This window comes from Humulus lupulus, chromosome 2 (assembly GCF_963169125.1).
Source record: "Humulus lupulus chromosome 2, drHumLupu1.1, whole genome shotgun sequence".
NCBI classification, from domain to species: domain Eukaryota; kingdom Viridiplantae; phylum Streptophyta; class Magnoliopsida; order Rosales; family Cannabaceae; genus Humulus; species Humulus lupulus.
Genome location: NC_084794.1, coordinates 148089858 through 148105609, shown reverse-complemented (window position 1 = coordinate 148105609; position 15752 = coordinate 148089858). Strand labels below are relative to the sequence as shown.

The following is a 15752-nucleotide window of genomic DNA, read 5'->3' as shown; positions in this document are numbered from 1 at the left end:
CCCACGCCATACACACCAGGACAACAGAACTCCCCACATCATCACGCGTGCCACAGAGACACCTATTTGCTACCTGGAAGGGAAAGTAAGGGGGTGAGCTAAAAGCCGAGTAAAGAAGTACAAACAACAAGCAAGTAAGAATACAACAAATTACAAACACCTTCATTCATCTTTAAACATCATAGCATCATCGTCATAATGGCGTCAATATCATAAACATAAACATATTCACATCAACATTAACATCATCATTATATCATAAACATCATAACATCACCATAACATAAACATCATAGCATGATTATAACAAAACATCATAACATCATCATAACATAAACATCCTAGCATCATTATAACAAAACATCATAACATCATCATAACATAATCATAACATAAACATCATAGCATCATTATAACAAAACATCATAACATCATCATAACATACTCATAAACAATTCCTTGTGAACATGGCCCGCTAACTTGTCCATGCCACCCTTTGAGGTAAACAGGAGTCTCTGGTCCTTGAATAACCTCGGTACGTCCGCCCTTGGAGTTACGTCTTTATATCCTTAGTAACTCGGGTTACGTCTTCATATCCTTAGCAATCCATTTTGATGTGTCGCGTTCATCACGCTGACATCCATTACATAAAACTCGGTTACGTCTTCTTATCCTTAGTAACCTCTTTATTTGATGTGTTGCGTTCATCACGCTAACATCCATTCCTATCATAGAACATTCATACAAGCCAACACATCATCACATTATAGCATTCATAATTCTTAACATTTTCATTCACACAACAGTCTTACAATTCATAGTATAAACAATCATAAATTCTATCTAACTTCCTTACCTCAGGTCCAAGCTAAGTAAAACCACAACTTCTCAACGAGCCTATACCATAATCAAAACGACATTCCTTAGCTTCACATAATTACTAATTTGCCCGTTCATATAATTCATGTGTGCATGGGCCATGCACACATAGTAAGAATTACACACAACATACAAATATACTTAATTACACATAAGGTCATAAAAAGAATAATGCTCATTTTACATACTTTGCATGCATGATCTTTCTATAAAAACCACATGGTTGAATAATAGACATAATTTTGGACGTAAAAGTGAATTTGCATATAACATGCATACGTGGGAACGTTGCGTAATTGTGGCCCTTAAAAACGATAATTCTACAATCTTACTTCTATTGTTTTAAAATTAATAGACTTGTAACATGCTTTGCTTACCATTATTTATTTTCTTAAAATTTCTAGGTTGATTAAATCTCTCAAAATATTATTTTTATTTTATAAAATAATTTTATTTAGCTTAAAAAAAATATGTGATAAATCCATTTATTAATTTCAAATTACAAAGAAATAACAAAAGCTTGGAATTTATTTAAAATACCTATGATTACTATGTCTCCTTAGAAAAATCAATTTTAATATTTGTTAATTGTATTACATAAATAATGTGAGAAAAATATATTTTAAGTGTGGAAAAATATATTTTATTTGAATTATTTTAAGGCTTAGTTTTTATGTAACATAAATTCATAAGTGACAATTAAATAATCATTTTAAACCTTTTAAACTAAACTTTCGTCAGCCATCATTTAATTTCTTTAAAAATCACAAATATATTGAATTCAATATTTTTCTTAATCAAATTAAAGAAAAATCATAACTATCAAAATATACATCCATACCATATTAAAAATAACATTTTTAATATTACCATAATTTAGGGTATTAATTTATTACAAAATACTAATTAAATTCCTCTTATTAAAACACACTTTACATTTTTTCTACAAAAATTCCAGCAATCGCATTTATTATTAAAAATCACCATATTGAATTTAAAACCTCATAATTTTCTAAAAATATAATAAAAATTCTGTAGATATTTATTTGAGTAAAATATCATTTTATTGTGACTTAAAATACCATTTTTAATTTCATAAAATCAGCATAGCATTAAGGATATTACTTATGTATGCAAGTCACTTTTTCACCAAACTTTTTACCCAATTATTCACAAAATCAGCAAGCATAATTACTCATGAAATTCATCTTTTATCTCATGGCTTTCAAAAATTTCACATAAAGTCATACATGTCCAATAAACACAATAACTCACAAATCCTATCATGCTCTTATTATACAAATAATTCTAAGAATATCACTAACACATATTCATATGCAACCTTATAAAACCTTATTCTATTCCGATGAATTCATACATGCAATCCAACAAAACAATAATAACAACATGCATTAATACATAAACACCATTATTCAAATATGCCTTTACATTAAACCTAACATGTTTCTATCATTTTTCATGCATTCTATAATTTATTTCTTCACAATATCATATGCATCCTATCAAAATTTCATGGATCCAATTGTCAAGATTCCCAATTATCATTATACCCAAATTACATAGGTCCTAAAACATGGATCTAATATATTGAAAATCACAAAACATAAAGGTGATCCTTAGATATGCCTAGGCCGAAATCTCCATATATGCATTCATAAATTATCAGTAATCATTATACATAGAAAAATCAACACCAAAACCCTTTAATACATTGAACCATAACACCCTTCATGCAAGATCAAAATAACACATTATCAACAAGATAACAAGAACACAAAGTAACCTATTTTCCTACCCAAAACACAAATCCCCTTCAACCATAGTCCCTTTAATAATATTAGTCATCAAAACCATTAACCACAAAATTGAGGGAGGGATTTCAATACCTCTCTTGATAGAAATCAAGAATCCAATCTAGAAGCACCTCCTTGCTCAAACCCTAGGGGTTGTATTTTTTTGAATATCAAGATGGAGAAGAAGATGAACAAAAGTTAGAGACAACCCAAATCAAAATACTAGATTTAACATAAGGAATCTTAAAACAAACAAGAGCCTTACCCTAGCTTGAATCCTTCTTCTTCTTCTTCTTCTTTTCTTTCTTCTCCTCCTTCTCTCTAGAAATGTCAGCCCCTTCTCTCTAGCACGCCACTCTCTCTCTCTCTCTATCTTCTCTCTAGGTCAGGGCCAAATGGTCTCTTTTCCTTCATGTCTCCTTTTTAATTCCTATTTTCCTCATAAAGCCTCACCCAAAATAGATGGTAATTTCCCTAATCCACTCATCTAATTAAGCCTAAAAATCATTTATAATAAAGAGTGATTTAATTGAATTAAAATTGTCAAATTTCCCTTACCCAATATTAGCTATAATTCCCCAAAATCATGTCTAATTGATTGAAAAAAATATAAAGGAAATAAGCCATTTCCTTTTCCTACACCAAACCGTCCAACACCTTCCCTTTTTCCTATTTTTTTATTTAAATTAAATTACTGAATTATATCAAATAAATGGAAATTATAAAATGTGTAGAAAATCCACACATGTGCATCATATTACCATGCACTTGTACACACTAAATCACTAGGGTGCATCACTATCTACCATGCACCTTAGTGCATTCAACCAAATCTCACATAATCACATTTTTAAAATAAAATAAATACATATTATTTAACAAGTAATTTCATAAAAATATTCTACAAACAATTCTAACAATTAAATAAAATAACAACAATCCAGTAAAACAAACAACAACTAAATAAAATAAACAACATTTAAATAAAACAATTCATCACACTTAACACTTAAATAAAATAGATCACCAAATTTTAATAATCTAAAAAAAATTTTTTTTGGTGCACTACACATATCCCCCTCCACAACTGACACAGGCACAATATGCTCCTCCACTACCGATATGGACACAGAATGCTCACCCACCACCCTCACAAGCACCATATGTTCCCCCGCCACAACAGTCAAACTTTCCTGATGAGGTAATATTTTCTTATTAACTCATTATTGCATATATTGGATAAGTTAAAATACATTAGTTTATCTAAAATACTGACGTTGATTGTTTTGTAATGTAACAGATTAATTGCAAGTTGTATCTTGGTTCAACACAAAATATAGTTACAGAGAGGAAAATTTTAAGTACTTGTTGCACAGAAATACATAGTGTTAAACTGCCTCTGGGAAATTATCGTGTGAGAGTTGAGGTAGTCATTCAAGAGATCCACTGTAACGACCCAAAATTACTAATAAGGCTTAAGGACCTTGAATAGTGTGCCGGGAGGGCATAACTGGAGGTTATGTGAATCAATAGTGTGAGAAGGCATGTTTATGAGTATTGGGTGAGCATGCGGGCCCTGTTCGACTGGTAAGGGCTTAATCGTAATTTTGGCCCGTTAGGGCATAACCGTAATTGTGTGTGATAAATTGTTGAGACCACATTATTATGTGGATAGGTAGATATATATATATATATATATGTGTGAAATATATGAGAACCACATTATTATGTGGATAAATATGCAGCCGGTGACATGGGGCGATCCTAGGGAGCTAGATAGCAGGAAAGTCACAACGGGGCTTAATGCTTGATTTTGGGCAAGTCAGGGGTACTTTAGGTATCAGATAGTGATTTGGAATATCGGGTGATGAAAATAAATATATGGAGATATATTTGAGGTTAGAGTGTTTAGGCGGGAGTACTGGGGAATTTTACTATTTTGCCCTCGGGGACGTTTCCGGTACCCCAAGCTTTGGGATTAGTTTAACAACCTAAGGATATACTTGGAAAGACTTAGAAAATACTAGATAGAAAATGTAAACCGACCTTTCAGCCTTATCTCCCTTCTCTCTTTCCTCTCCCTCTTAAGGAAGAAAAACTCTGATTTTGTAAAGGGAAACCAGCTAATTTCTGGGAATTGAAGGGGATAAGCTAGAGGATTAGCTCAAGAACTAATCAAGGACTGAGATAGAGCCAAGGTAAGCTTTGAATTTTCGTTTATGAGGTTAGGAACTTTAAGAAAATGGCTGAGTTTTGAACATTTGTGGTTTTGGCATTTAGGGTGGAATTTGAGGCTGGAACTTTGAAGATAGGTCAGGGGACTCTTGGAGAAACGATTCTACAGTTGAGGTAAGGATTAATTTTAAGTTTGATGGTTGAATTTGAGAGTTTTCATGGCTGGTTTTGAGTTCTGTGGGTTTGAAATTTCAGAGGTTGGAATTGGGATTTTGGTGAGTCTTAGACTGGATTTTTGGTTGGGTTGTGTTGTCTAAATCATTCTAATGTTGTTATTATTAATTTGTTTTGAGTTGGGGGCTTTGGGATGGCTCATGGTGAGGTTTAGAGATTGAAAATGGTGGTTTTTTCTGGGTTCGAAGGGTCAGGCCGCGGCATGGTTCTTGGTGAGCCGCGGCCCTTCGATGTTGTGGCATGCTGAGGAAGGAGGGCAGGCCGCGGCATGGTCCAAGCAATGTCGCGGCCCTTGCTTGTTTTTGTGCCCATGGAGGGTTCTGTCAGGGGCCATGCCGCGGCATGGATGGCCCATGCCGCGGTGCTTAAGGGATTTTGGGATTTTGAGATTTTAGGCTTGGGAATTTAACCTAGGGTGCTCGGGGTTGAGTCTTTTACCATATTTGGTGAAGTTCAATGTTCCGAGGACTAGAACTTGGTTTAGAAGCTCATTTAAGATTGTTAATGGTAACCTTTATCTTGGTTGTGACTAGGTGCTTAGCTAGGGCTCGGGGATCGGATCGCACTCAAGGAACATCGCTTATAACTAGCTCGTTTGGAAGCCAAAGGTAAGAAAGCTGCACCTGATTATGTGGCTAGGTTGGGACTAAGTGTTCCCTATGTTTGTATGCATTGTTATGTGAATGTGTTTAACCATGTGGACACGATGGGACTAAGAGCTCCCTACACTTGTATATCATGTCATGAGATGGTATTATTATGCCATGGGACATGCGATAACCGGCCTAAGAGTGTCGGAATCAATATTTGCGCACAGGGCGCGGCTCAGCCACTGGTAGCTGAGGCAGCTTATCTATCACTGAGCTCGGTTAAGCTGGCCGGAGTCAGTGAGTATTACACTGGGGGCGGCCCAAGAGAGCCGAAGACAGTGTATTAAATAGAGGGTGCGACTAAGGGCGCTGACCCTGAATATCATTTGATGATGTGATGAACTGTTGATTATGATCGTGAATATTGTGTTATGAACGAGATTTGTTGGCTGTTTGGATGACAAACTGTTAATCTATTGTGTGATATCACTGACTGGATAAATGTTATGAACTGCTGAATTCCTGGTTGTGCGTTGTGAAATATTTGATAAATGATGTTGATCTTGCTATGTTATCATGCTTTCTTGCTGGGCCTCGGCTCACGGGTGCTACGTGGTGCAGGTAAAGGCAAGGGTAAGCTGAATCAACCATGAGTTGGAGAGCTCTGGGGGCGAGGTGTACATTGTGAGCTGCTCGGCCGCCACGGTCGAGGAATTGTACAGGGATGGAAACCTAAAATATATATTTTGCCATTAGAGTGGCTTGAATTATTTGTAACTCTTGGAATTTGTTGTAACTAAGACATCTGAACCCTGTTTTGAGTTTCCATGTAGTAAACTGCCATTTTAATGAAAATAGCCTGTTTGTGACCAAAATCTTTTATTCCTAATCTGTTGATGACATTGAATTCACACTTTGTTTAAATGACTTGATTAGCAAGTCTTGCACTATTTTAAACACACAGTGTAACGGTCTTGGTTATCCAGGGCGTTACAACTTGGTATCAGAGCCGTCTGGGTTTATGGGTTCCTAAAGATTAGCTGGATATGTACACTCGCCGCTAAAGACAAGCTCGACTCAAGGGTTTGTAGTGAATACATGAAATTGTATGCTTAAGTGCTTGAATAAAATATGGGTGTGTTAATTGGTATGATTAATAGGGAGCATGAGATACTGATAGGGCCTGGCCCTTGACTGCTGTGTGATGCTATTAAGGCATGCTGACTAGCATTGCTCTTGCATATGGATGAATACATGGATAATGATGATATATGGATTGTGGGTTACTATATGTTTAAATTGAACTTATATGATATACCTGTTTCTTGGCATGGAGGGCATAAAAGGTATGAACGCATCTAGTGGTAAAGGAATTTGATAATTTATGTATAATATGGGTGTTTGATATGCTTTATGTGTGTTTGATTGTTATGATTATTTGGATCTGCCCTTGGGATGGTTTTGGGTATAAACGTCAGGGCTGAGAAGTTTAGTTGGTGAAGACAGATTGATTCAGGGTGTATGTATTGAGAATGGTCAATTGGATTCAGTTTTGGTTTTGGTAAGGGTAGAAGATGACAGTTTGAGGTTGGACTCCTCCATCTGCCCTTGAGATTCGCAGCAGATGTTTGCTGATATATGAGTCAGGCTGTGAGGTCTGATAGAATGGATTGGATGGATGAAAAAGGCAAGTTACTGAGGAGGAACAGACAAGAATTATTGTAAGGAAGGATTATCCTCTAGTTTCGAGGAAGGTCTGGGTTTGTTCAGGAATCAATTAATGGATGGGTGTAGCTAATCTCGTTCTTAGTGATATGAGAAGGATAAGTTGGGACAAGGTAGCCGTACTAGGCATTTGTGGTAAAAGGATGTCGAAAGTGGCAAGATAGCGGTAGTACATATTGCCGAGTTTGGCAGTTTGGTCGATCCACTTTGGGTTATGGTACAAATGGATGAAGCCGGATTTGTGAGTTAAACTCTGAGATGGTTGTCTGTGCTTGGGCAGTAGAGAGAGGGCCTCATTATCTAAGATGAAAGGATTTGGTGGTGTGCGTTTATTAGGAAGAGTTCAGATGAGTATTTGTTGAGGAAATTAATATGTTATATAAGGGACAACCCTGGACAGTCATGAGTGTCTCTTGAAGTATATTGATTGGACTGAATGGGAATTAAATTAGTCAGTAGGGATGTAGATGAGAATGCAGCTTTCGGGCATAGCTTGGAACTTGGGTATGGAAGGAGTTGGTATCAGGGACGCAATGAGGGATGATATTAGGTTGGCTTAAGGAATTATTGAGTCACCTGAAAAGTATGCGACCTATAAGTGAATTGGGTAGAGTTTTGTGTCTTGGGACTTGTGGATGTTGCCTGCTAGGGATGAAGAGTTTAAATGCCTCGTTACAAGACAGGACAATGTCTTCAGGAGTTGATTATCGATCTGGTTATTACTAGATAAGGATCAAGGAAAGAGACATCTCAGGAATTATTACTTGTACCGAGAGGGGTGTGATGTATTAACAGTAAGGATTCCTAATCGCTTAATACTTCAACAACATGGGCAAGTCTGACAGGCAGAGAATGGAGAAATGACATGGATGGGTTGCATTCAGATTCACTGGTGATAGGGTAAACCACTCCCCAGCTAGAGGTAGAACGTGAACGACTACTATACTGATGATATTGTGACTAAAGCAGCAGGGTCAGAGGTAAGTTTTCAGGAGATATTAACTTCATTCTTCAAAGGTATTCAAGGTAAAGCTACAGGAAGAGAAGAGATTTGATTGGAAGCACACTAAGACCAATGAACATATCAGCTACTACTTGGAGTATCCTCGAAGACAGTCATAACGTAAGGATTTTGAGTATGAAGAGTTCGTCAAGTATGGGGAACAGCGATGGGTTGTAAGAAAGGAGTAGTAACTCTTGAGTTTAAAAGGGGAGATCCTCGCAGTGGTTAGTATTGGTACCTGGAGTGGGAAATCTGTTGCAGGGGAAAGGTTAGAACTTTAGCTAGTATGATGAATACTACTTGAGTTGTATCAGTGGGGCAAGACAGACTGGATTAGTTTGTGGGATTCCATATGAGTATCCAAGAAATTTTTTAAGAAGTACGTCTGCGTAAAGAGATGGAATGGTGATAAGATTGGTGTCAGTGATAGAATTAAATCTAAGACGCTGTATTGAATGATTTAACAAAGCGGTGAGAGTTAAGGTCTCAATTGTTGAATAGGATGACATTCCTCAGAAAGGATCTTTGATCTGGTTAATACCAGCTAGAGATCAGGAATAGTTAAGGATATTTGATCTGGTTATTACCAGATAGAGATCGGGTGCAGCTAGGGATCTTTGACCTGGTTATTACCAGTTGGAGATCAGGGAAGAGGATAGGCAGGAGGTTGCTATTACATTAGATAAGGGCACTAAGGATGCTGAGTTATGTGTTGAGCGTTTGGTCAATGCCAAACTATTTTTGTGAAATAGGTGGAAAGAGTATCCAAAGATTATCTGAATTGGACTTGTAATTGTCTTGATCGACGGCACAGTGATGTATTCTGGTTAGAACTTTGTTAAGGTTGAAGAATGCCTTGGAAGTAAGAGTTTCCCTAGGCAAGCATGATGGTACATGTAGTTGGGTTGAGTTCCATGTCTTTTTACAGATTACAAACAGTTGCTATGTTGCTTTGACATCTCAAGACAGGAGGAAGTGATGGTCTATGCATGATGTTGGTTAAAGGATCCGACTAGAACTAGAGGGGAGTTTCTAGTAGGCTTAATAGCCAGTGGATACTTGGAATTATTATCGTATACAGGAACAAGAGCGACAGTTAAGGAAATCCCAGATGAAAGGAATTAAAGGCAAGTCTTAATTGAGTTAGCTAAGGATTCTACTGTGTTATGTATAAGTTTATCATGATATAAGGACCAAATCTAGACTCTGATGGACACCGAAACTACATGGAAATTCTGGATGAATCTCATACCACTCTCTTGGTCTTTTCATCCAGACATTAGGAAAATGGTACAATAATATGAAGGTTTTGTATTGGAGGCCTAGGTGGAGAGGAATATAATGAATGAGGAACAGAATTCTTAACCTGATAGCAGTTCGTGATAGGCATCGCAGCCTTTGAGTATGTTATAACGGGAATAAGGAAATATCGTGATAGGTATCGTAGAGAGGCTGCCAAGACGGTTGGGTTATCATAGGTCAGTATTTGGGGAGAACTTGCTTTTATCTGTAGGGATAATTCATACAGCTGACCAGTATTCAGAACTCTAAGCAAGATGGATGGTAAGCCTCCATGGAATTCAGCGATTAATTTCATTGAGTAAGGACTTTATTTGAAATTACTGATTGGTTGTAGATAGGATAACAATCTGAGGGTTTAACAACTATAGTAAAGAATTGGGTGCTAAGTATGTGAACACCTAAGACACGAAGGACAGTGTAGTACTTGAGAGGATAGTTACAGTGATGAATGTTGGAGTACAGTAAGGGTGACATGGCTTAAGATTTGGTAAGATAAAGAGCAAGGAATACCATGCACAGTAAAGAATTGAGAGTGAATGGATACTATGAATCAGTATTGCCTCGGAGGATGTTGGAATCCTTAAGGCGGGAATGTCTGCCTATCTTAAAATATATGGGAACCTGTAAATTGTTAACTTTGGAGTATGGAGTTCCAGGATGAGAGATTTATATCTCTCCAAGTGATGCGGAAAGGAAGAGTATGATAGTTTGGGAAAGAAAGGGGGAGTTCTGACCCCCGATTCGACAGGAATTCAAAGGTCGCACTAAGGATTGGGTCGAGGGCCTGTAAGCTGATCTCGCCCTGGTAAGGGTGATAACTCATAAGTATTTCTAGTATTGGGAATAAATCAATGAAGTAATTGTTGTGAACTAACAGACTCTGGAGTTTTAGCAGATCTGATATGCAAGTAAAAGTTAAAGAAAGTGTAGTTATCAGACAAGGTCTTGTGGAACAAGATTGTATTCACGCATGGGTATTATCGTAGATTAAGAGTGAAGGCATTGGACCATGGGAAAAAGAAATTATAGTCAGAGGTATGAGGTTTACAGTCTGATGTGTTCAATAAATTTCGAGGACGAAATTATTATAAGGAGGGGATAGTTGTAACGACCCAAAATTACTAATAAGGCTTAAGGACCTTGATTAGTGTGCCGGGAGGGCATAACTGGAGGTTATGTGAATCAATAGTGTGAGAAGGCATGTTTATGAGTATTGGGTGAGCATGCGGGCCCTATTCAACTGGTAAGGGCTTAATCGTAATTTTGGCCCGTTAGGGCATAACCGTAATTGTGTGTGATAAATTGTTGAGACCACATTATTATGTGGATAGGTAGATATATATATATATATATATGTGAAATATATGAGAACCACATTATTATGTGGATAAATATGCAGCCGGTGACATGGGGCGATCCTAGGGAGCTAGATAGCAGGAAAGTCACAACGGGGCTTAATGCTTGATTTTGGGCAAGTCAGGGGTACTTTAGGTATCAGATAGTGATTTGGAATATCGGGTGATGAAAATAAATATATGGAGATATATTTGAGGTTAGAGTGTTTAGGCGGGAGTACTGGGGAATTTTACTATTTTGCCCTCGGGGACGTTTCCGGTACCCCAAGCTTTGGGATTAGTTTAACAACCTAAGGATATACTTGGAAAGACTTAGAAAATACTAGATAGAAAATGTAAACCGACCTTTCAGCCTTATCTCCCTTCTCTCTTTCCTCTCCCTCTTAAGGAAGAAAAACTCTGATTTTGTAAAGGGAAACCAGCTAATTTCTGGGAATTGAAGGGGATAAGCTAGAGGATTAGCTCAAGAACTAATCAAGGACTGAGATAGAGCCAAGGTAAGCTTTGAATTTTCGTTTATGAGGTTAGGAACTTTAAGAAAATGGCTGAGTTTTGAACATTTGTGGTTTTGGCATTTAGGGTGGAATTTGAGGCTGGAACTTTGAAGATAGGTCAGGGGACTCTTGGAGAAACGATTCTACAGTTGAGGTAAGGATTAATTTTAAGTTTGATGGTTGAATTTGAGAGTTTTCATGGCTGGTTTTGAGTTCTGTGGGTTTGAAATTTCAGAGGTTGGAATTGGGATTTTGGTGAGTCTTAGACTGGATTTTTGGTTGGGTTGTGTTGTCTAAATCATTCTAATGTTGTTATTATTAATTTGTTTTGAGTTGGGGGCTTTGGGATGGCTCATGGTGAGGTTTAGAGATTGAAAATGGTGGTTTTTTCTGGGTTCGAAGGGTCAGGCCGCGGCATGGTTCTTGGTGAGCCGCGGCCCTTCGATGTTGTGGCATGCTGAGGAAGGAGGGCAGGCCGCGGCATGGTCCAAGCAATGTCGCGGCCCTTGCTTGTTTTTGTGCCCATGGAGGGTTCTGTCAGGGGCCATGCCGCGGCATGGATGGCCCATGCCGCGGTGCTTAAGGGATTTTGGGATTTTGAGATTTTAGGCTTGGGAATTTAACCTAGGGTGCTCGGGGTTGAGTCTTTTACCATATTTGGTGAAGTTCAATGTTCCGAGGACTAGAACTTGGTTTAGAAGCTCATTTAAGATTGTTAATGGTAACCTTTATCTTGGTTGTGACTAGGTGCTTAGCTAGGGCTCGGGGATCGGATCGCACTCAAGGAACATCGCTTATAACTAGCTCGTTTGGAAGCCAAAGGTAAGAAAGCTGCACCTGATTATGTGGCTAGGTTGGGACTAAGTGTTCCCTATGTTTGTATGCATTGTTATGTGAATGTGTTTAACCATGTGGACACGATGGGACTAAGAGCTCCCTACACTTGTATATCATGTCATGAGATGGTATTATTATGCCATGGGACATGCGATAACCGGCCTAAGAGTGTCGGAATCAATATTTGCGCACAGGGCGCGGCTCAGCCACTGGTAGCTGAGGCAGCTTATCTATCACTGAGCTCGGTTAAGCTGGCCGGAGTCAGTGAGTATTACACTGGGGGCGGCCCAAGAGAGCCGAAGACAGTGTATTAAATAGAGGGTGCGACTAAGGGCGCTGACCCTGAATATCATTTGATGATGTGATGAACTGTTGATTATGATCGTGAATATTGTGTTATGAACGTGATTTGTTGGCTGTTTGGATGACAAACTGTTAATCTATTGTGTGATATCACTGACTGGATAAATGTTATGAACTGCTGAATTCCTGGTTGTGCGTTGTGAAATATTTGATAAATGATGTTGATCTTGCTATGTTATCATGCTTTATTGCTGGGCCTCGGCTCACGGGTGCTACGTGGTGCAGGTAAAGGCAAGGGTAAGCTGAATCAACCATGAGTTGGAGAGCTCTGGGGGCGAGGTGTACATTGTCAGCTGCTCGGCCGCCACGGTCGAGGAATTGTACAGGGACGAAAACCTAAAATATATATTTTGCCATTAGAGTGGCTTGAATTATTTGTAACTCTTGGAATTTGTTGTAACTAAGACATCTGAACCCTGTTTTGAGTTTCCATGTAGTAAACTGCCATTTTAATGAAAATAGCCTGTTTGTGACCAAAATCTTTTATTCCTAATCTGTTGATGACATTGAATTCACACTTTGTTTAAATGACTTGATTAGCAAGTCTTGCACTATTTTAAACACACAGTGTAACGGTCTTGGTTATCCAGGGTGTTACATCCACTTACAATGGAATGCTATACCTTGGTTGGTCAAGCAGTCGGGTACGATGTTGGATGGTCGCAGCATGGGTCCTTACTAATCAACAAATGAAAGAGTCACTTGAACCCTCCACTCAACAACCAAGACAATCAAGGCAAAGAGTAGAGGCATTGACACGGAGCCTATAGAAGTGCCTATGACAAGAATTTTGAAGTGCTTGGTGAAGTTTATTGATCGGTGGTAAAGTGACCACGTGGTAGAAATTCTGATTGTAGAAAGGATATTTGGATTCCCAAACGATGCTCGGTTATTGAAAGAGTATATCCTCCACTTTTGCCACTATGAGATGATTGGAAAAACTGAGCTAACATTATATATGAGGTACAATGATGTTTATAAATTTATAGTTTAATTAGTGTAACTGGAAATTTATTAGTTTATTGACTTTTTTATATGTAGGGTGCTCGATGATTTAGTGCAAACGAAGGGGTTGAACCACATGTACACTTTCATGCATCATTCTATAGTGTGCATTGATGGAGGAACTAATGAAGCACAAGCTAAAAATCTCTTCTGAACGATTTCTACAGATGGAGCTAGAGATACAGTTTCTAATTTGTCCATGGAACAACAAGTAAGTCTACTTAATTTTATATACATATGTTTTGTTTTTTGATAAATATCTTAGCAAAAGGTTTTTTTTGTAGCTTTCACTGGATGTTAGTATTGATTCAGCCCCACAGTCATTCGGTGGCATTTTTGGATCCTGTAAATCCACATTTTCATCCAGAAATCAAGAAGATAATTATCATGTAATTTATACATATTACTTAATTAATTTACGAATTCATTCGGACTCACATCTGGATAAATATTAATATTTTGTGAAGGGCATTAGATTAATATGATACACATCGAAAACAAAAAGAGTCTATTAAACTAAAAGTTTGGGTTCCTAAAGTAAGTAAATTATTACTTATCTTATTGAAGTTTTCGACATATTTTTATTATAATAACTTGCTAAATATGATACTTATATTTGGATAACTATGTTGTAATAGTGTCGAAACCAAACTGGGCCTACCGAGTGTGGCTATTACATTATGAAGTTTGCTAGGGAATTCATTTCACAACCTAGACAGAAGACCTACTTAAAAAATGAGGTATTGCTTTACCCTTTAAATTTAATTTAAACTATCACTTATGATTTTATTTGGACGGTGTTCTAACTTATTATTTTAAAAATTTCTTAAATAGTTTAAGAATACGACACTATATACGGCTGGCGAAATTAACAAGATACAGATGAGTGGACTAAATAAATTTTGGCGTATCTCAATTAGAAAATGAGAAAGTTTGGTGAGGAAATTTCAGTTTAAGTGTTTAATACTTAAAATGTAATGACCCGAATAATTCTAAGACCTCGGATCATTAAAAACTACTATGGCATAGCTACTATTTTGGAATACATACATAGGATAATATAAATTTATTATAAAAATATAAAATACAGGATCTCATTGTTATTACATAAAATCATAAGAAAACTTAACCTTTATTATAATCGTTCAAATGCTAAATGCGGAAAAACATGAATTCATAATTAAAAAAACTCAAAACATAAACCTCATCCTCGATCTTTTTCGGTAGTCCATTCAATCAGTCCTCTCCCAATACACATGCCAAAGCGGCCATGAATCTATCTGTAGAGTCCAAGAACTTTACTTAGCTAGTTAGATAGTAGTAGCAATAGTAATAGTTGTAGTATTTTTATGACTGTGGATTTTGGTTCAGACCGGGATTTAATTAGACACTCGTAGTAACACTTGTAGATTTTCTAAGTTTAACCTATAGTTTAAGAATATTAATTTTAACCTAAGGTTTGATTAATATGATTGATATTGATGGTGATATTTATTATATTATAAGGTTTAGATAGACCCAATAAGAAAGTAACACTTGTCATGTGTATGTTTAATGATAATTAAGTATTTTTGAGGTATAAGTTTATTAAGAGTAATATTTGAATATCCTAGGGTCTGTCAGCAACTTTGAAATCGTTAGAGGACTTAGTCAAGGCTGTTTACTCAATTCAAATTAAGCTGAAAATGTGCAATTTCGTGTTTAAATATTCAACGTATGACGATATATCGCAACTATAGGGGGCGATATATCGCAATATGGGGATACGAAAAACACGTAACTTCGCACGATCACCTCGACGAGCCTCTGGCATACTGGCCCAGGCAATATATCGGCTCCTTTGATATATTTTTGAATGTTTTTTAAAACGTTCTCATTTTAATCTTTAACCTCTTGATAAGTCCAGCATCTTTCTGACCGAGTCTTCAGCCTCTGCTGAACGATAATTCAAATATTTTTCACTTAAAAAGCCATTA

At 37.0% G+C, this 15752-nt stretch overlaps 1 long non-coding RNA gene across 1 annotated transcript; it reads right to left on the bottom strand.

Moving 5' to 3' along the window:
- Window positions 1–255: 255 nt before the first annotated feature.
- LOC133816351 (uncharacterized) lies at window positions 256–3071 on the bottom strand. Its single transcript, XR_009885176.1, has 4 exons — window positions 2959–3071; window positions 2787–2839; window positions 857–897; window positions 256–725 (listed from the first exon to the last, which is right to left on the bottom strand). It is a non-coding gene; the product is annotated as an uncharacterized LOC133816351 (long non-coding RNA).
- Between the last annotated feature and the right edge of the window lie 12681 nt (window positions 3072–15752).